Here is a 19,716-nt window from a genome sequence, read left to right as displayed (position 1 = left end):
AGTTTAGTGGTTCAAACTTAGCAGAGAGTTGCAAATAAGAGGATTTGCAAATAAAATCGTTACAATTGGTGTCAGAAGAGGAATTGTTGAATAAATTCCAGAGGACAACAAGGACATGGGAAAGTTCAGTGAATTGAAGAACTAGCAACTAAAGAAGGAGTTGGAGAGCCGTGGATTGAATACAAGCGGCGTTAAACTTGAACTTCAGGGACGGCTACGAGAGGCAATGGAAGCAGAAGTAATTGATGTGGAATAGTATGTCTTTCATCTTGATGGCGAGGAGACAACAAAAGTTGAAGAGAAAAACGAAACATCGCAGACGGTTACCAGCACAGACTTGAACATTATATTGGCTGCAATATCTGCACAAACATCGACAGTAGCATCAATGTCGTCGCAAATGTCAGAAATGTCATCACAACTGGAAGAGCAGAAGACATATATGGCATCACAACTAAAATCGCAGGAGAACCGTATAACAGCGAAGATTGAATCACAGGAGACACGTATCTCAGAAATGTGATCGCAAATGTCATCTCAACTGGAAGAGCAGAAGACATATATGGCACCCCAGCTGGGATCACATGATACACGTATTTCAGAAACGTCGACACAGATTACATCAAAGATGGAAACACAACTGAAAGAGCAAGAGGCGAGTATATCATCAAAACTCGAAGCGCGTATGGACGAGAAAATAACGCAGTTTGAAGAAAAATTCGAGGCAGAGGTTGATGCTTTGAGATGTCGTATACAGGAGTTGCAATTAATTCGCCCAGTTGTTTCAGCAAGCAATACGAAGGTAAAAACTCCATCTTTTGACGGCTCTGTTCCTTTCCAGGTGTTTAAGATTCAATTTGAGAAGACCGCAGCAGTGAACAACTGGAATGCGGAAGATAAAGTTGCTGCACTATTCGTGGCATTGAAAGGATCTGCTGCTGAAATCCTACAGACTATTCCCGAAGGAGAGCGGAACAATTACGAAACATTGATGAGCGCTCTAGAGAGGCGATACGGAAGCGAACACAGGAAGCAGATATACCAAATGGAGTTGCTGAACCGCTTCCAGAGGCCTGGTGAAATATTGCAAGAGTTTGCGTCGGATATTGAAAGCCTAGCACATTTAGCGACTCCGCACGCACCCTTGGAATACACTGAAAGGGTAAAGATTCAGAGCTTTATAAATGGCATACGGGACGTCGAAACAAAGCGAGCTACATACGCAAACCCAAAGCCAACATTCGCAGAAACGGTGTCACAAGCTCTGATTCAGGAAACAGCGTCGCTTCTGTGTAAGCCAGTTTTCAAAGCACGCCGTGTGGAAGTAGAAATGCCAGAGTGGGTAGACGCAATATTGTAGGCGCTGAAGGGATCGCAAAAGCGGAGTGAAAAAGTTATCAAATGCTTTAAATGCGGGAAGTCCGGTCACATTGCACGTCATTGCGATCTTGGTCCTAATAGTTCCAACAATGTGGGTGGCCGTAAACGCAAAGCTGGAGGAGACGAGCAAGAGCGAGTAAGAGGTAGAGATCGAGGGCTAGATCCAGCCATTGAATGCCCTGTGATATCTGTGTTGCAAATTGGTAGAAAATCGAGCAGTCTTACCGTCAGAGGGAATGTGTATTGTAAAGAACGTGTACTGATTGTAGATACGGGCGCATCTCATTCCTTGATCCGATCTGACTTGGTCAACAGGAGAATAAAACCGTTACCTGAAGCAAGGTTGCGTACGGTAACTGGCGAGTATAACCAAGTTCAGGGAGAAGTGATGTGTGAAGTCTTGATTGGAAAGGTCACGGTTCTACACAAATTCGTTGTGGCGAAGATCGTTGAAGAAGCCATATTGGGAGTGGACATCTTGGTTGACCATGACATCAAGATCGATATGCAGAGAAGGGTGATGTGTTATGAGAACCAGGATATACCACTTAACTTCAAGTTGGAGAAAGGGTCAGTAGTAATCGAGTAATGGTGGAGAAGACTCGACAAAGACCACGAAAGTCAAAAGAAAAGGTTGATGGATCGAATGGGCCAAATAAAGCGAAATTAAAAGTACCTGCGAGAGAAAGACCGGCATCGACAAACCCTAAAGGACGCACTAAAATTACTAAAAGAATTTTTCAGAAAGAATGCAAGGGTGGTTTCAAGCCAGCGCGCACTACTGTTGTGAAATATCCAGACGATAATGATGATGAAAAGTCAATCTGTCAAGTGCAAGCTCTGCGAAGAAGTTCATTGGCCAAACAACATAGTGCGAGGGAACGATCAATAATAATGAGTAGTAAGATGAAACGCAGGTACAATGAGTACAAAAATTGGGAAGGTTTCTTGGAGGGAGATTTTGTACTGCTATACAACCCTCACCGGCGGAAAGGTGTTCCAGCCAAATTTCGGTGCAGTTGGGAAGGCCCGTACAAGGTTGTGAAGAAGATCAGTGCTACCATCTACCGCATACAAAGCATTGGGAAACCACGGAGTAGAAGAGTGGTGCATTTGGAGATGCGAGTGTCGTTTAGATCGGGAGATTTGTCTGATCGGGACGATCAGACTTAGGTGGAGGACAGTGTTACGAATATTAGCAACACTAAGGGGTACTGCCATCTCCAGGCCGATGCTAAGCAGTGACGTGAATTCACATCAGTAACTCAATCATTATGTATCTACATAAACGAATCAATAATTGTGTATACACATATGTACGTATACCAGCTGCGGAGAACCAATGCACAAACACATGCATATATCTTATCTGAGTTGTCACAAGAGAGGGCAATAATTTGTGCAAGTATTACTCAAATAAGAAGTTATAAACGTAGTTGTGGCTGGTGATTTTGTAGCTGAAACTAACTAGTAAGTTCTGGATTGGAAAAGCCTGGAAGTATGCAATGAGAAATCAAAAAAAGGATAAAAGGCACTACAGTAAAGGCGAAGAGTGAGTTTCATTTGATCTATCAATCAGTCTTGTTATTAAGCAAGCTATTCGTTGCAAAGTAAAAGTTTTATTGTGAAGTACTTTAATAAAGGCCATTTTGCATTATTAAATATTGGAGTTATTTATTCAACAGTTTAGTGGTTCGAACTTAGCAGAGGGTTGCAAATAAGAGGATTTGCAAGTAAAATCGTTACAATACATAATATTCCAAATCACCCCTAACAGCATAAAAATGCAGCATTAAAGCACTTGGTACATTGACTTCAAAGAACACCTCTTACACAAGAGGCAGAGAGAACTTTAGGTCATATATAATATCGCTGCAAACAACGGATATAAAAAAGTACTAGTAGATAAGCTCAGAAGGACAAATGGAGAACCAAAAAGAAATAATGAAAAGGAAAATAATAGCTGGAGGAATATGACATATACTGGAAAAGCAACAGAAAAATTGGCAAACTTCTTTTAAAAATACAACATTAACACAGCATTTTAAACATCGAAAAATTTAGGGCGAAAACTAAGAACTAACACTAACTCAGAGGATCCGTTTAGCAGCCACGGCGAATACAGGCTTACCTGCGGATGACAGCATAGTTACATAGGACAAATAGGACGGCAAATAAGAGCGAGGTTCAGAGAACATATTAGAGATTACAACAAAAAAATGCGGAATCCAAATATTATACCCGAGTCTATCTTCGCGAATCACATGGTCGAGAATGAATGTTCCCCAGCAAACATCATTAAAACAGTTAGGGTTCTTCACATACAAGCAAAAGGCCGACGTCACGTACTAGAAAACATGAAAATTTACAAACAGAAAACATTCGGCGGTAGAATAATGAACGAAGAGATAAACACAATTTCTGACACAATATTCGAGCCTTTAAAACTTGTTTACAAGCAACAAAGTAATCACACAGGTACAACAGAAAAACACACAACAACAAATAAACACAAAACAATTAACGCACCAAAACAACAAACCCACAAAGAAGGACAAACGACTAAAATTACGGATTTTTACCTACCCCAGTCAGCCACACAAATCGATTAGTAACCCACCCTCGGTTCTGAATGAACACACAGCACATACACATAACTAAATATACATAATCATCAATTTTGACAATACCTGCTCATTTACCTACGGACTATAAATTCAGGACAAACGACAACAACAGATCAGAATAAAATCGACACTGATGATGGCACAGCGCCGAAACCGGTTTGTCTCAAAACCAAATTTCACAAGGGATGACGGAAAATCGTTCCAATATGCATCACAGTTCAAAGAGTTCTCTTGGATTTGTTGGACAACTTAAAGGTATTAATGAGGGTTTTAAAAGGGAGTGGCCCTTAGTTGTATATGTGAAGGCGTTTTCGAAATATCGAAGAAAATGTGGACCAAGGTGAACCAGAACTTCATCTGTCGGGTACCGCTAATTTATTTGTATATGTAATACTACGAACAGTATTTCTGCCAGATTCCAAGGGCTTTTGATTTCGCCCTGCAGAAGTTTTTCATTTTCTTCTACTTAATATGGTAGGTGTCATACCCATTTTACAAAGTTTTTTCTAAAGTTATATTTTGCGTCGAAAAACCAATCAAGTCACCACGTTTCATTCCTTTGTTCGTGTTTGGTATAGAATTATGAGATTTTTGTTGTTATTGTTGAGCTCAAGGCCGGACTAAATAAAACACTTTAATTTTGTTTTTATTTAATTTAATGTCAATATTTCAGTCTGAAGTCATCATCAGGACTGCAAAAAAAAACAATACATATTTACAACAAATATATGTACATAAAAACATTAATTAACATCAACACAACGTACATCTTAAGCTGCACTTGCAAGACTAACATTTAGCAAAACAATTATGAAATTAAACAGCGACTGATAATCTAAACAGAGAGTATAAACAAATGAAAAAACCGTAATTGTATACAAAGAACTTTCAAAACAACAAAGTATTAGACGGCGAATACAATTTAACACGCCCTCAATTAATTTCTCAGCAATAACTGCCGACTTGACACTTACGCTAATTATTGACCAAAAAGACAATAAAGCTGTGTCAACATAATTACTGAAGTAGCAATAAAACAGTAAACAGGAAACAGGTCTTCTTTTTATTAAAATTCGCAAAATTACATTCTAGTTAACACGCACTGAGTTGATTTCTCACCAATAACTGCCGACTTGTCATTTACGCTAATTTTTGACCAAAATGCCAATAATAGCTGTGTCAACATAAATATTAAAGTAGCAATGAAACAAGTAAACAGGAAGTTGGTCTTCTTTTTATTAAAATTTGCAAAATTACATTTTTACCTTTTTATCAACTTAGCAGCAAACCAATAAACAGGAAGTCCCTGCAACTTGCGACAAATATTTTTACATTCTTGCTAAATCAACGTCTGCCAAATTTCTCAATAACAAGTTGTAATAGCTAGTAAGTTTTTGATGATTAACATCGAATAAAGCGGTCCGACTTACAAAAAAAATGAAAAATTTTGTTTTTGTTTTGTTCCTTCTGTAACTAAGGGACGTCACATACATAAATCCGTGGCCATCCCAGCATTACAGTGTTATTGTAAAACGAAGACGATGCCTTTATATTTGTGTGGGTGGGTAAAAAATGTGTCACGCATATTTGTTGTTCCTTATTAGGTTGCGGTAGACATGTGAACAATTTGCGATGTCCATTTTAAAATTCATCCTCTTATCATTGGGGGTGTCCACTATGTGTAGCATTTCTATCTTGAAGAGTTTATTGTAATTTCTCTCCTCTTCTGGAATAGTGACTTTGTCAAAGTCCGGGTAATGTCCTGTATCTTGGCAGTGTGAAGATAAAGCTGTTTTGTTGTCCGCAAAATTGTTTCTTAATTTTATGTTTGATTTGTGTGCGGATATCCTTGTCTTGAGTTTTGTTTTTGTAGTACCCACATACACTTTCTCGCATATGTGGGACCCCTCACCATTGCAAGGAATCTTGTATACAATATCCGGTTTGTCCTGTGTTGAAATTTTATCTTTCAGGTTACTGAAATTTTTCCGTAGTGTGTTGTCATAGGTGAAAGCTAACTGCACGTTTTCTTTATCATACATGTTTGAATATCTTATTCTTTCTGATAATTTCGGGACATATGTTACAGAATTGTATATCTTGACATGTTTAGCTTCTTTATTAACGCCATCACTGGGTCGGGAATAATAATCGCGAATTATTTTCTTGGTTAGCTCTGTGGGAAAGTTGTTGTTTTCCAAGATCTTTTTAATAATTATAATGTTTTTCTCATGGTAGAAATTGTCGCTGATGGACAAAGCTTGACTGACAAAATTATTAGCCGTGTTCAAGATAAGCCGTTTTTCATGTTGTGAGTATAAATTTATGAGCCTCCCCGATGCTGTTGGTTGGTACCAATCTATGGTTCAGAAATTATTCCTCCTGATGACCAATGTATCCAAGAATGGTATTTTCCCGTCTTTTTCTATTTCTACTGTGAATTTAATGGATATGTGATATCCATTGAGTATATTCAGCATTATGTTCGTATCTTCCGTTCTTATTATAGCGAATACGTCGTCCACATACTTTGTTAGTAATCGTGGTTTGTTAACCGATTCAGTCTCAAATCTAGCTAACAGTTCTTCCTTCACGATATCCGCTATTACAGGTGAAGCTGGTGATCCCATTGGCATTCCTGACCATTGCTCGTATATTTTATCCTTGTTCTTAAAATATCTGTTTTCCTTGATACAGAACTTAAGAACGGTCAAGAAAAGTTTTTTTTCCATGGACGCGTGTTCTTTTATCTGTCCCATTTGGAATATATTATATCAAAGGCCAAATCTTCTGGGATACTGGGAAACAAGGAAACAACATCGAATGACACTAAACACTCATCATCATACACATCAGTATCCTTAATCCTTTTCTTGAAATCTATCGCGTCTTTTACATTATACTTGGATTTTTTAAAATTTTGGACAAGGAATTTATACAGACTGTAGGACGGAGGATTGACAGACCAACAAATAGCTCTAAGCGGAATGTCTGCCTCGTGGATTTTAGGCAGCCCATAAATGCTGGGCGGGTTTGCTGTTTTAAAATTAAGGCGGAACTTTTCTTTTAGGTCGATGGCTTTTTTGTTGTACAGTTTTTCCACTATTTCATTATTTTTTTGTTGTCGCCTAGTATGGGGGGGGGGGGGGGGGGGGGGGGTCGAGCTTCAGCACTGTATTTGGAAATATCATTCACGAACGTCTGCATATTTTTGTTATATTCTAACTTATCCATCACTACTGTGACGTTTCGTTTATCTGCGTTGAGGATTAATAGTTGTTCATTGTTCCTTAAAAATTGTATGTATGTAATTTTCTCCGTCAGCTATCATTTTTAACAGTGGAATTTCACTCACTTCTGTTGGGAACGCATGTTTAGGTCCTAGATAAAGGAGCCACTGAATATTTGTAGGTATTTGTGTGTTGGTCGTGTTGGAAATCCATTCCGGTATCACCCTAATATTAAATAGTTGTTCTTGTTTTCGTTTAAGATCCTCATATTTTCTAACTTGTGACGTTTTCATGTTCCTTTTGAGATTGTTCGTCAACAGTTTTTCGCTTTCGCAGAATGTCGTAGAGTAATGTGTGTTGATGTGTTGTGTTATTTCTGTTCTTAATCTATTTACCTTGTTTCCTTTTTTACCCAGAAGTCGTGCTTTATTGCTATGATAATAGCTTTGTTCGCCTATTTTTCCAACAGAAACTTACAAACAGCCAATATCCTCGCAACTATCAGCCGTTTCCTCTCATAGAGAAAAATATGTAAAAAAGCATGCGAACAGAAATCCATCAAAAACTATCACAATTTGCGAACAGCTGATGAATTATTTGGCGGTACAAAAAATTATAAAAAGTTGAAAAAATTGAAAGCTCGTAAAATGTGTCTATCTTGTTCCGCGAGAGTCACCAATTCATCCAGATGTTCACCCTAATTATTTTCATTAACATATACCTTTTCCATGCTTTATTTTCCGGCTGCAATAGTTGAATTAAATTTCGCAATTCCGTAAATTACAACCAGCAGTTTTTCGATCAGCTGTTTTTCTGTTTGCAAAATGAAATGTCACTTTACTCCCTCTCTTTTTCTTCATTTTTGTTGAAGAGCCGGGTACGCGCACAGAAAAACCTGCAAAATTTGCAAAATCAACAAAAAACTGGAGTACCCGAACGAAGCTAATATTTAGAAGTTTCCACTTGATCTTTGCTATGTATGTATTCACGTTGTTTGAAAGTTTTGTTGGTATTTTGCTGTTGTTGATGTTGTTGTTGATAATGTAGGTAATGTTTTTGGTCGCATTGCTGATAAATTTCGGTGTTATTCCGTTTCTCCTACACCTCTCCAGAAACAACGTAGACTCGGAAAGTCTTGTGGTCTGATGTGTAGTGCATTGGTATTGTTTTACGCGTTTTCGGGTTTTGTTCATGTCTTCAACTTCTCGCTGTGCTATCCGTTTTTCCATGATTTATTTTCTTTTTGGCCATTAGTATATAATATTGTTGTTATTGTTGAGCTCAAGGCCGGATTAAATAAAACACTTTTATTTTGTTTTTATTTTATTTAATGTCAATATTTCGACCTCAGTCTGAAGGCATCATCAGGACTGCAAACACTTTACCAAACAATTTTTAAGGAACAATGAACAACTATTAATCCCCAACGCAGATAAAGGAAACGTGACAGTAGTGATGGATAAATTAGAATATGACAAAAAGATGCAGACGATCGAGAATGATATTTCCAAATACAGAGTGTTGAAGCGCGACCCCACCAGTAGGCTACAACAAAAAAAGTAATTACATAGTGGAAAAACTGTAGAACAACAAATCCACCGACCTAAAAGAAAAGTTCGGTCTTATTTGTAAAAAGCAAACCCGACCAGAATTTATGGGCTGTTCAAAATCCACAAGGCAGATATTCCGCTTAGACCTATTTGTTCGTCTGTCAATTCTCCATCCCACAGTCTGTGTAAATTCGTTGTCCAAATTTTAAAAAATCTAACGCGGGAATCCAAGGATAATGTAAAAGATGCGATAGATTCCAAGGAAAGGATTAAGGATACTTATGTGTATGATGATTAATGTTTAGTGTCGTTCGATGTTGTTTCCTTGTTTCCCAGTATCCCAGTAGATTTGGCCCTAGATATAATAGATTACAAATGGGACCAGACAAAAGAACACACGTCCATGAAAAAAGAAAATTTTCTTGGCCCTTCTTTAGTTCTGTATCAAGGAAAACCGATATTTTAGGTACAAGGATAAAATATACGAGCAACGGTCAGGAATGCCAATGGGACCAACAGCTTCACCTGTAATAGCGGATGTCGTACTGGAAGAACGGCTTACCAGATTTGAGACTGAATCGGTTAAACAATGTCACTATTCTAGAAGAGGAGAGAAATTACAATAAACGCTTAATGCTAGAAATGCTACACATAGTGGACACCCCTAATGATAAGAGGATGAATTTTAAAACGGACATCACAAATTGTTCACATGTCTACCGCAACCTAATTAGGAACAAAAAACATGCGTGACACATTTTTTACCCACCAACACAAATATAAAGGTATCGTCTTCGTTTTACAATAACACTGTAATGCTGGGATGGCCACGCATTTATGTATTCGCCGTCTAATACTTTGTTGTTTTGAAAGTTTTTTGTTTACAATTACAGTTTTTTCATTTGTTTATACTCTCTGTTTAAATTATCAGTCGCTGTTTCATTATACTAAGTTGAGCAGAGCTCACAGAGTATATTAACTTTGATTGCATAACTGTTGGTTGTACAGGTATAAAGGAATCAAGATATATATAGGCTTCCATATATCAAAATCATCAGTGTCGAAAAAAAATTTGATTGAGCCATGTCCGTCCGTCCGTCCGTTAACACGATAACTTGAGTAAATTTTGAGGTATCGTGATGAAATTTGGTATGTAGGTTCCTGGGCACTCATCTCAGATCGCTATAACCACGCCCACTTTTTCGATATCGAAAATTTCGAAAAACCGAAAAAGTGCGATAATTCATTATCAAAGACGGATAAAGCGATGAAACTTGGTAGGTGAGTTGAACTTATGACGCAGAATAGAAAATTAGTAAAATTTTGGACAATGGGCGTGGTACCGCCCACTTTTAAGAGAAGGTAATTTAAAAGTTTTGTAAGCTGTAATTTGGCAGTCGTTTAAGATATCATGATGAAATTTGGCAAGAACGTTACTCCTATTACTATATGTATGCTTAATAAAAATTAACAAAATCAGAGAACGACCCACACCCACTTTAAAAAAAAAATTTTAAGTCAGACTTTAACAAAAAATTTAATATCTTTACAGTATATAAGTAAATTATGTCAACATTCAACTCCAGTAATGATATGGTGCAACAAAATACAAAAATAAAAGAAAATTTCAAAATGAGGGTGGCTTCGCCCTTTTTCATTTAATTTGTCTAGCATACTTTTAATGCCATAAGTCGAACAAAAAGTTACCGATCCTTGAGAAATTTGGTAGGGGTTTAGATTCTAGGACGGTAACTGTTTTATGTGAAAAAGGGCGAAATCGGCTAAAGCCACGCCCAGTTTTTATACACAGTCGTCCGTCTGCCCTTCCGCTCGGCCCTTAACACGATAACTTGAGCAAAAACGACATATCTTCACTAAACTCAGTTCACATTCTTATCTGAACTCACTTTGTATTGTTATAAAAAATGGCCGAAATCAAACTATGACCGCGCCCACTTTTTCGATATCGAAAATTACGAAAAATGCCATAATTCTATACCAAATACGAAAAAAGGGATGAAAGATGGTAATTGGATTGGTTTATTGACGCAAAATATAACTATAGAAAAAAACCTTGTAAAATGGGTGTGACACCTACAATTTTAAGTAGAAGAAAATCGAAAAGTTCTGCAGGGCGAAATCAAAAGCCCTTGGAATCTTTGCAGGAATACTGTTGGTGGCAATACGTATATAAATAAATTAGCGGTACCCGACAGATGATGTTCTGGGTCACTAAGGCATGACGTAGCTGAATGCGTTTATAACCATTTCAACTATTGTAGGAGAGCGGCTTCGACTCCCACTCACGGGAGAAAAGGCTTTGAAGAGATTTACAAGGTATAATCGAAACAGCTGTCGCCTTGTCCGTCCTGATGTCACGTTGTTTAAATTTTTCCCAAATTATTAAATAAATTATAAAATTAAAAATGGCTTGAAATAAATGTTTTCATACATTTAAAGCGATACGGCAATCCCAGGTTAACTCATACAAGTAGACAATATTTGGTTAATTCATTGTAGTTCTATAAATAGAACAAAAACAACAACAAATACCAAGTTTTTCTGAAAACCGCCTTACAAACAGGCATAAATTCAACACATAACTACATACGAATTATGTGATGTGTGGAAGATAATACATGCGAAAAAGGAGGCAATTGGGAAAAACTTTACAACAACTAAGGCATGACGTGGCTGAATGCGTCTATAAACATTTCAACTATCGTAGGAGCGCTGGTTCGACGCCCACTCCCGGGAGAAAAGGCTTTGAAGAGATTTACAAGGTATATTCGAAACAGCTGTCGCCTTGTCCGTCCTGATGTCACGTTGTTTAAATTTTTCCCAAATTATCAAATAAATTATAAAATTAAAAATTGCTTGAAATAAATATCTTCATACATTTAAAGCGATACGGGCAATCCCCGGTTAACTCATTCAAGTAGACAACATTTGGTTAATTCGTTGTAGTTCTATAAATAAAACAAAAACAACAACAAATACCAAGTTTCTCTGAAAACCGCCTTACAAACAGGCATAAATTCAACACATAACTATATACAAATTATGTGATGTGTGGAAGAAAATATATCCGAAAAAGAAAGCAATTGGGAAAAAATTTACAACAACTAAGGCATGACGTAGCTGAATGCGTTTATAACCATTTCAACTATCGTAGGAGTGCGGGTTCGACTCCCACTCCCGGAGTAAAGGCTTTGAAGAGATTTACAAGGTATAATCGAAACAGCTGTCGCCTTGTCCGTCCTGATGTCATGCATGCTGTTTAAATTTTTCCCAAATTATCAAATAAATTATAAAATTAAAAATTGCTTGAAATAAATGTTTTCATACATTTAAAGCGATACGGGCAATCCCCGGTTAACTCACACAAGTGTTTTATTTAATCCGGCCTTGAGCTCAACAACAACAAGAAACGTATATACTAACGGCCAAAAAGGAAAATAAATTACGGAATTTTTTTCATTTTTCGAAATTTTCGATATCGAAAAAGTGGGTGGGGTCATAGTCGGATTTCGCCCATTTTTAATACCAAAATAATGTGATTTCAAATAAGTACGTGAACTAAGTTTAGTAAAGATATATCGATTTCTGCTCAAGTTATCGTGTTAATGGCCGAGCAGAAGGACAGGCGGAAGACTGTGTATAAAAACTGAGCGTGGCTTCACCCTATTTCACCCATTTTCACGGAACGCTATTGTCGTCATAGGAGCTACGCCCTTACTAAATTTCACAAAGATTGGTAAATTTTTCGTCCGAATTATGGCATTAAAATTATTATAGGCAAATTGAATGAAAAGGGGCGGAGTCACGCGCATTTTGAAATTGTCTTTTATTTTTGTATTTTTTTGCACCATATCATTACTGGAGTTGAATGTTGACAGAATTTACTTATATACTTTAAAGGTGGGCGTGTTCGTCATCCGATTCTGATAATTTTTATTCAGAACACATACAGTAATAGGGGTAACGTTATCAGGTGGGTTTGGTCAAAGGCTGAGGTATTCTCAGTCAATCCAGAGTCGGGTGGAGGTCCCACTTCCCCTACCTAAATATATACACAGTAAATTTGTGTTTTGATTTCGAACACACACAGGGGGCTCTCAGGCTAGAGTATCTACAACCCTGAATCCGGTAGAGAGATAGAGATGTTTCCTAGGTAGTGTAGCTGAGAATATCACGATCCAAGGACGGCGATTCTCCGCAGAGAGAGATAGAGTACTAGCTAACGGTGGCCCTTAGCAGATGGTGATGACGGCGGTGAATAACGGCGGTGAATGATGGTGGCGCTCGCCAAGGGGTGATTGTAGGATTTCTATTGTATTATACATTTTACCTGTTAACTTCATATACTTTTTGAATTCAATAATTTATGTTCAATAATTTTTTTTTCATTATTTTGATTTTTTTTAAATATAAAAAATTTTCATTTTATAAAAAATCATAATAAATATAAAAGATACTTTTAGGCGTTTGGCCAGTCACAACAATTGTGAATAGTTAAAATAATAGTTAAATAAAATAACAATTTTATGGTTGTGCATGCTAAATTAACATATGAAGTAACAATGCATTTGTGCAATAAATCACAACAAGAATTGATTTTGCGACAACTTAAATTGCTTGAAGAACAAACACGCTTGAATTATTTGCCAAATCCAAAAATAATCACAAGCTTTTAACTTCATCATACGTAAGTCTGTGCAATTCAAACCCAATACGGTCACAAAAGTACAACAACATTTTTCAATACTTTCCCTTCCGAACAACAATTATTGTAACATGATAATACAAATAAATTCGCACTAAGCGGCAGTAACAACAAATACACGGCAACAACAATTGGTATTAAATAATCCTGTACAAAACGTCTTTAAAAATTTACAAAATCTTCAGAGTCACAAAGCGAATCTGACGCAGTCACAGGCGGCGCATAGTGGCGCATCAGTACAAGTACAAACATCTAATAAATTTTCCCATCTTACAACAGCCTCCGTTTGAAGTGCCATTGTTTCAGGCGTTACCGCTGCATCAGCAACATCAGCATTTCAACCAAAATTATCATCAAACATTGCAAGAGCAACAACTACAAATACAACACAATTAAAAGCCATTGCATAAATATCAATCACGGAAACAAGCTAATATTCGCAAGTATTGTTATAATGATATCACCTTTTATATATTTATATTAATATATACATAGATATATTATTATTATTGTAAACTCCTTCTTTTTGAGGTTTAGAAAAATATTTTTACATTTAATAACGTTGAATTTTAAAGGTTATTTTAAAAATTTTAATATTATATTTTAATTATGCTTCGCACACCACCAAACGAAAGAAACACATCTACACCAACACATAAAGTTAACGATTCACTTATTGATTTAGAAGGTACTTCTTCACAAAATGACATAATAAATCCATATGCGAATCACAACAATAACGAAATTTTTTCTACTTCAGTAAAATTTCCTCAGTTTTGGACATGGTTAATATAGCATGATTAATACATGCTGAAATGCAGTTTAATACTAAAAAAATTACTGAAGACACAACTAAATACAAAAAAAATTTTGATTGAAAGACATTTCTTAAGTGAGAATGCGAGGTTAGATAAAGTGTTGTGCGATTCTGAAATGGGTGATCGTAAACCTTCGGAATTTTATCGATCTTTAGTTCTACTTTCTGGTTCTAATTATAGTCAAGAAATTTTAAAGAAACTTTGGATGCAAAAATTACCCAAAAACTTGAATGTAATTTTAACAAGTTCGAATTTCAATGACATAAATGATTTAACTGAATTAGCTGATATAGTTTGGGAAGTTATCATTAAAAATGAATTTGCTTTGATAAACAATTCTCAAAATTCTAAAGGAGAAAATTCCATTATTACTAATTTGGTTAAGACAACATATTTAATTTGTGAAAATTTTCAAAAATTATCTTTAGAATTAAGTAAAATTAAGAAAGAAATTAATCGGAATTATTCAATATCACGTTCAACAAGTAGAAATAGTTTTTGAAGTCCTGTTAGATATATTTCGAAATCTCGTGATAATACCAACTGGTTATGTAGATATCATTACAAGTTTGGAAACAAAGTTAGGAGATGTGAAGAACCATGTGCGTTTGTGAAAAATAGTAATCCAACAAATAAAAATATTGCGTTGTTTCAGCGACAAATAACGGAATTTCAGAAATATCAACTCGTCGCTCTTTTATATTTGACAAAGAAAACAAGTTAAAATTTTTGATTAATAGGGGGCAGAAATTTCAGTGCTTCCAGCTCGAAATTGTTGTATACAAAAAAACAATCATAATATCTTAACCGCAGCTAATGATTCAACGATTTTTACATATGGAAAAAAACTTGTAAATGTTAACTTAGGTTTAAGGAAGGAATTTCTTTTTGTATTTTTGATCGCTGATATAGCTGTAATATATTCTGGCAACGCTAAACTGTCAAAATTGTATAGATATGTATTTAGGCCAGAGGCCTAATTAATTTCCTACCGGGTAGCCGCTCCCGACTTAACTATTTTTCTTGTCAGCAGGCAACGGCTAACTTCCAATCGTCCTCTCGATCCAATATTTTCTTTCGTTAAGTGAGAAAATTGGGGTTCGGTGGCGATCTGGAAGTTGCCGGCGGCTCTGATCCAGTTTGCCTGTCAACGAATCACCATCTCATCCAGCGTTCGATTTGTGGAGTTTTTCATTCGAATAAAACGTAAGTTCCTACAATCCGTTTATTGTGATATTAAATTAATATACGTATTGAAGAAATAAAGACATTTATAATTATTATACATATTCCTATGTACAATCACTAATTAGTGTGTTTTTATTTATTTTCGCAAAACACAATTGGTTTCATTCCCGCCAATTGTGTTCGTGGTCCTTCGTATCCGTTCTACGAACAAGCGAGTACGTCAAAAAATAGCCCAGCCAGCATTTATTGAAAATTTTGATCAAAAATATTTAAATATCATACCCCAAGATGATTAAAAACGTTCAAATTTAAAAGCATTTTCTGTTCGAAAATTAAAGTATCGTCGTTGGTTGAGATTTTTGAATCATTTTTGAATGCCATTATAATGCATTTATTCTTCATATCTCATTCAAAATAGGATACTACATAATAATCTTATTTCATCAGGGGAAGAAAGCATGCGAAAGTGAGTTATTCCAACAACAGTTAACTCTCAAACAAACTTGACCGATATACACCTGCGACTACAACATCCAACATCAGCATTATCGTCTGCATCTTAAAATACGGATACGATACGGGATGTTGAAGCCGTATCCAGGTATGTCAAGATAGTTTCACTTACCTGTGGTTCAAATAGCTCACAACCTATGTATTGATCAATCATTATGTATTTTCTGGGAAGCTGAAGGGGAGAAATGGTTGGGGAAATCTTCGTTCACGAGCCGCATCACATTTTTTTGTCTTGAAGAATATCTTTTGCATAAATAATAAAATTTTTATATATTTTTTCTTAGCTTCATGATTGAAAAAGTATGTGTATGTGAAAAAAATAAAATTTTTAATGAAAAGTAAAATTTCAACAAGTATAAAATTCATTATTCAGTCAACAAATTTATTCATAAAAGATTCAGAAAGCTGAATGAAAAATGATTAGAAATTTTTGATCACCTAAAGTAAACACATTTGATTCAAATATGATTCCAACATGTGATTGAAAAACTATATTCATTTTTTGATCATCAAAGGTAAGCATATTTGATTATTGTTTTTGTTGGTTTTTATGAAATATTAAAATTTAGTCATTAAAGGACTTCAAAAATGATTCCAAAAAGTGATCGAAAAATGCTTTTTAGTTTTTCATCACCAAAAGTATTCATATTTGATTATTTCTTTTGTTCAATTGTATGATAACTCATTACTTAGTCAGAAAGAGTAATCAAATTGTATTGATATGTAGGGAAATTCCAAATTGAATCACCTAAATCCTGAGTGGGAGAGCTTTGATATCAAGAAAAGCCAAGCCAACAGGGCCAAACATACAAAACACATATATACCTATATATTCATTCTTTAAATACACCAAAAACTTAAAATACGGGTGAGTTTTTCCTTTTATTGTGGAATATTAAATTATACAATAAAACAAAAATAACCAAAAAGTGATTTTCGCGGAGTTTAACAAAAAAAGAAATATAATTATAATAATCATTTCTGCGCGAATAATTTTGCATTTTTTTTGCTTTTCCAATACTTGGAAAACTCTTCAGCTCGCTCCATCTTTGTATTGTCCTTCCGAATGGACATAAACAAAACAAAAAGTGATAAATTAATTATTGTGCAGTGAGTTCTTTAAATTTTTTTGTTCAAAATTAATCTTTTTAAATACGTGAACAAGTGTCCAAATTGGGAATTTCCTTGAATTTTTACCGTCCGGCTTCAAATTGCTCTTATTTTTGTTCATCGGTGGCACTGCACTATAAATTCAATTTAAATAATTAATTATCACATAATTTGTGTGAATACAAAATCATTCGCGCCGCGTTTATTTCAATAATTATAATCGTTTTAATTTACAAAATAATTATAGCGATTTGTGATCGCATTATTAAAAACAAGTGGAAGAAAAACGAAATAAAAGAAGAAAACAAATCAGGGCGAATTCGCGTAACTACACGCATTATAGTGGTGGGTGTGAGCAACTTCGATATAGTAGTGCAAATCCCGAAATGAGTACTGCAAATCCCGAAACCTCAAAAAGGAAGTTTAAATATACATTTTTACCGGTATTTATTTTAAATAAAGTGTGCAATTATTTTTCAAATAATTTGTGATAATTTTTGAAATAATAAATAAATATTTTTGTACCTAAATTTCGAGTTTTTTCATTTTTTTCCTCACTTATTTAGTTGTATTATACTAATATTTCTAGATTTTGGTGAGTTGTTTCGGGATTTTGGTTGGTGTTCTTACTGAAATTCATAGGTTCTTTCAAACTCACCCCTTCTACAAAAAGAAAAAGGGAGTTTCGAGCACCACAGTGCTATTTCGTTAACAAGTTTGAAATTTTTAGCGGCAAAAAGTTTACGATACCTGTAGGCTACTTAAGATTTACTCCATTTTTAGTAAATTTTGATAATAAAAGTACTTCAGCACTACGTGATTTTTCGGATTTCGTCCAAGTTTTTAATAATCCAAAGCTAATTTTTTCTCATCCAACAAACTTATAAAAAATGGCAAGTTTCAATCAATTGGTTGAGGCTTTGATAGATCTCGAGTCGTACTTTCGTGAATTCGAAAACCCGAATTAATCCGTGCTCGACTCCCAAAAGGAGGAAGTTAAAGAGCTTTGGGGAAAAAAAAAAAAAAAAAAATACAATGAGTTTCAGGGATCAGAAGCTGCGTCATCGAGCAAAGACAGTAATGCAGCCAAGAAAAGATATAAGCTAGCATACACAACCTCTATGAAATGCATGGAGTTAATAGGTGACATGTATGCTAAAAAGGATAAAGTTCCAAAAGGCCCAGTGATGCCTAGGCTAAGGATCACAATATTAGGCTTCCGCCTTGTGATACCGAAGTTTTTAAGGGGGACTACTTTTTATGGCCAACATTTCGCGACATGTTCACGGCCATTTACATAAATAACTAGCAGACCCGGCAGACGTTGTTCTGCCAAAATTTGGCCTATCGGCATACATTTTAATAAGCTTTTTCCGTCTAACTCTGCCCTACTCTCCACACTTTTTAATAATCTTTTTATTCACTGCTCCCTCCGTCTTTTTCGCTTCATCTCCTTCCTCGTCTCATTCTATCTCTTTCTCAGTCTCCTTCTCTCTTTTCTCCTCCTTCTTCATCTCTTATTGCCAGTCCCAGAGGGTGGTATGAATTTTGTTCCTGTCCTATTCCGAGTCTCAGTCCCAGTCCCACTCCGAGTCTCAGTCTCAGTCCCAGTCCTAGTCCTAATCCCAGTTCCAGTCCGTCTGTGGTATACTTCCCGGAAAAAAGCATCGTAAATACTAATATAGGCAAATATATATACGAAATTTCAGGCAAATCAAATAGTATGTAAATAGGTATGTGGATATTATTAATTGTTGTGTTTATTTCGGCTTCGCATGCATATTTATCAGTTTTGTCAGGTTTATGCGACTAATCCGAATATCACAATGAACTTTAGAGCTCTCAGCAACAGCTTTCATTTGATATCCATAATACACACACATTCTAGGGATATCCGGGTCCACGTTTTGGCCTATATCTCGAGACCCTAGTCACTCAGCGGTGTAAAACTTACTCTGTATTATAGAACATATCAACAGCTTCAATTTGATACCCATAATATAAAAACACGGCGACAACCGTGAAGGTAGCGTGCTCCGCCTACCACACCGTATGCCCTGGGTTCGCACCCCGGGCAAGGAACCATCAAATTTTAAAAATAAGCTTTTTAAATTAGAAGAAAATTTTTTTAAGCGGGGTCGCCCTTCGGCAGTGTTTGGCAAGCGCTCCGGGTGTATTTCTTCCATGAAAAGCTCTCAGTGAAAACTCATCTGCCTTGCAAATGCCGTTCGGAGTCATCATAAAACATGTATGTTCCGTCCGAACAATTTGTAGGAAAATCAAGAGGAGCACGACGCAAATTGGAAGAGAAGCTCGGCCTTAGATCTCTTCGGAGGATATAGCGCCTCATATTTATTTATTTTAATATAAAACCACATACTAGATGTATCCCGGTCCATGTTTTGGCCTATATCTCGAGACCGTAGTCAGCCAGCGGTGTAAACTTACTCTGTACTAAAGCATACATCAACAGCTTCAATTTGATACCCATAATGCAAAAACACATTCTAGGTGTATCCGGGTCCACTTTTTGGGCTATATCCCGAGACCCTAGCCTCCCAGTTGTATGAAGAT

The sequence above is a fragment of the Eurosta solidaginis genome, chromosome X (assembly GCF_040869045.1).
Source record: "Eurosta solidaginis isolate ZX-2024a chromosome X, ASM4086904v1, whole genome shotgun sequence".
Lineage (NCBI taxonomy): Eukaryota > Metazoa > Arthropoda > Insecta > Diptera > Tephritidae > Eurosta > Eurosta solidaginis.
Note: the sequence above shows the minus strand (reverse complement) of the source record.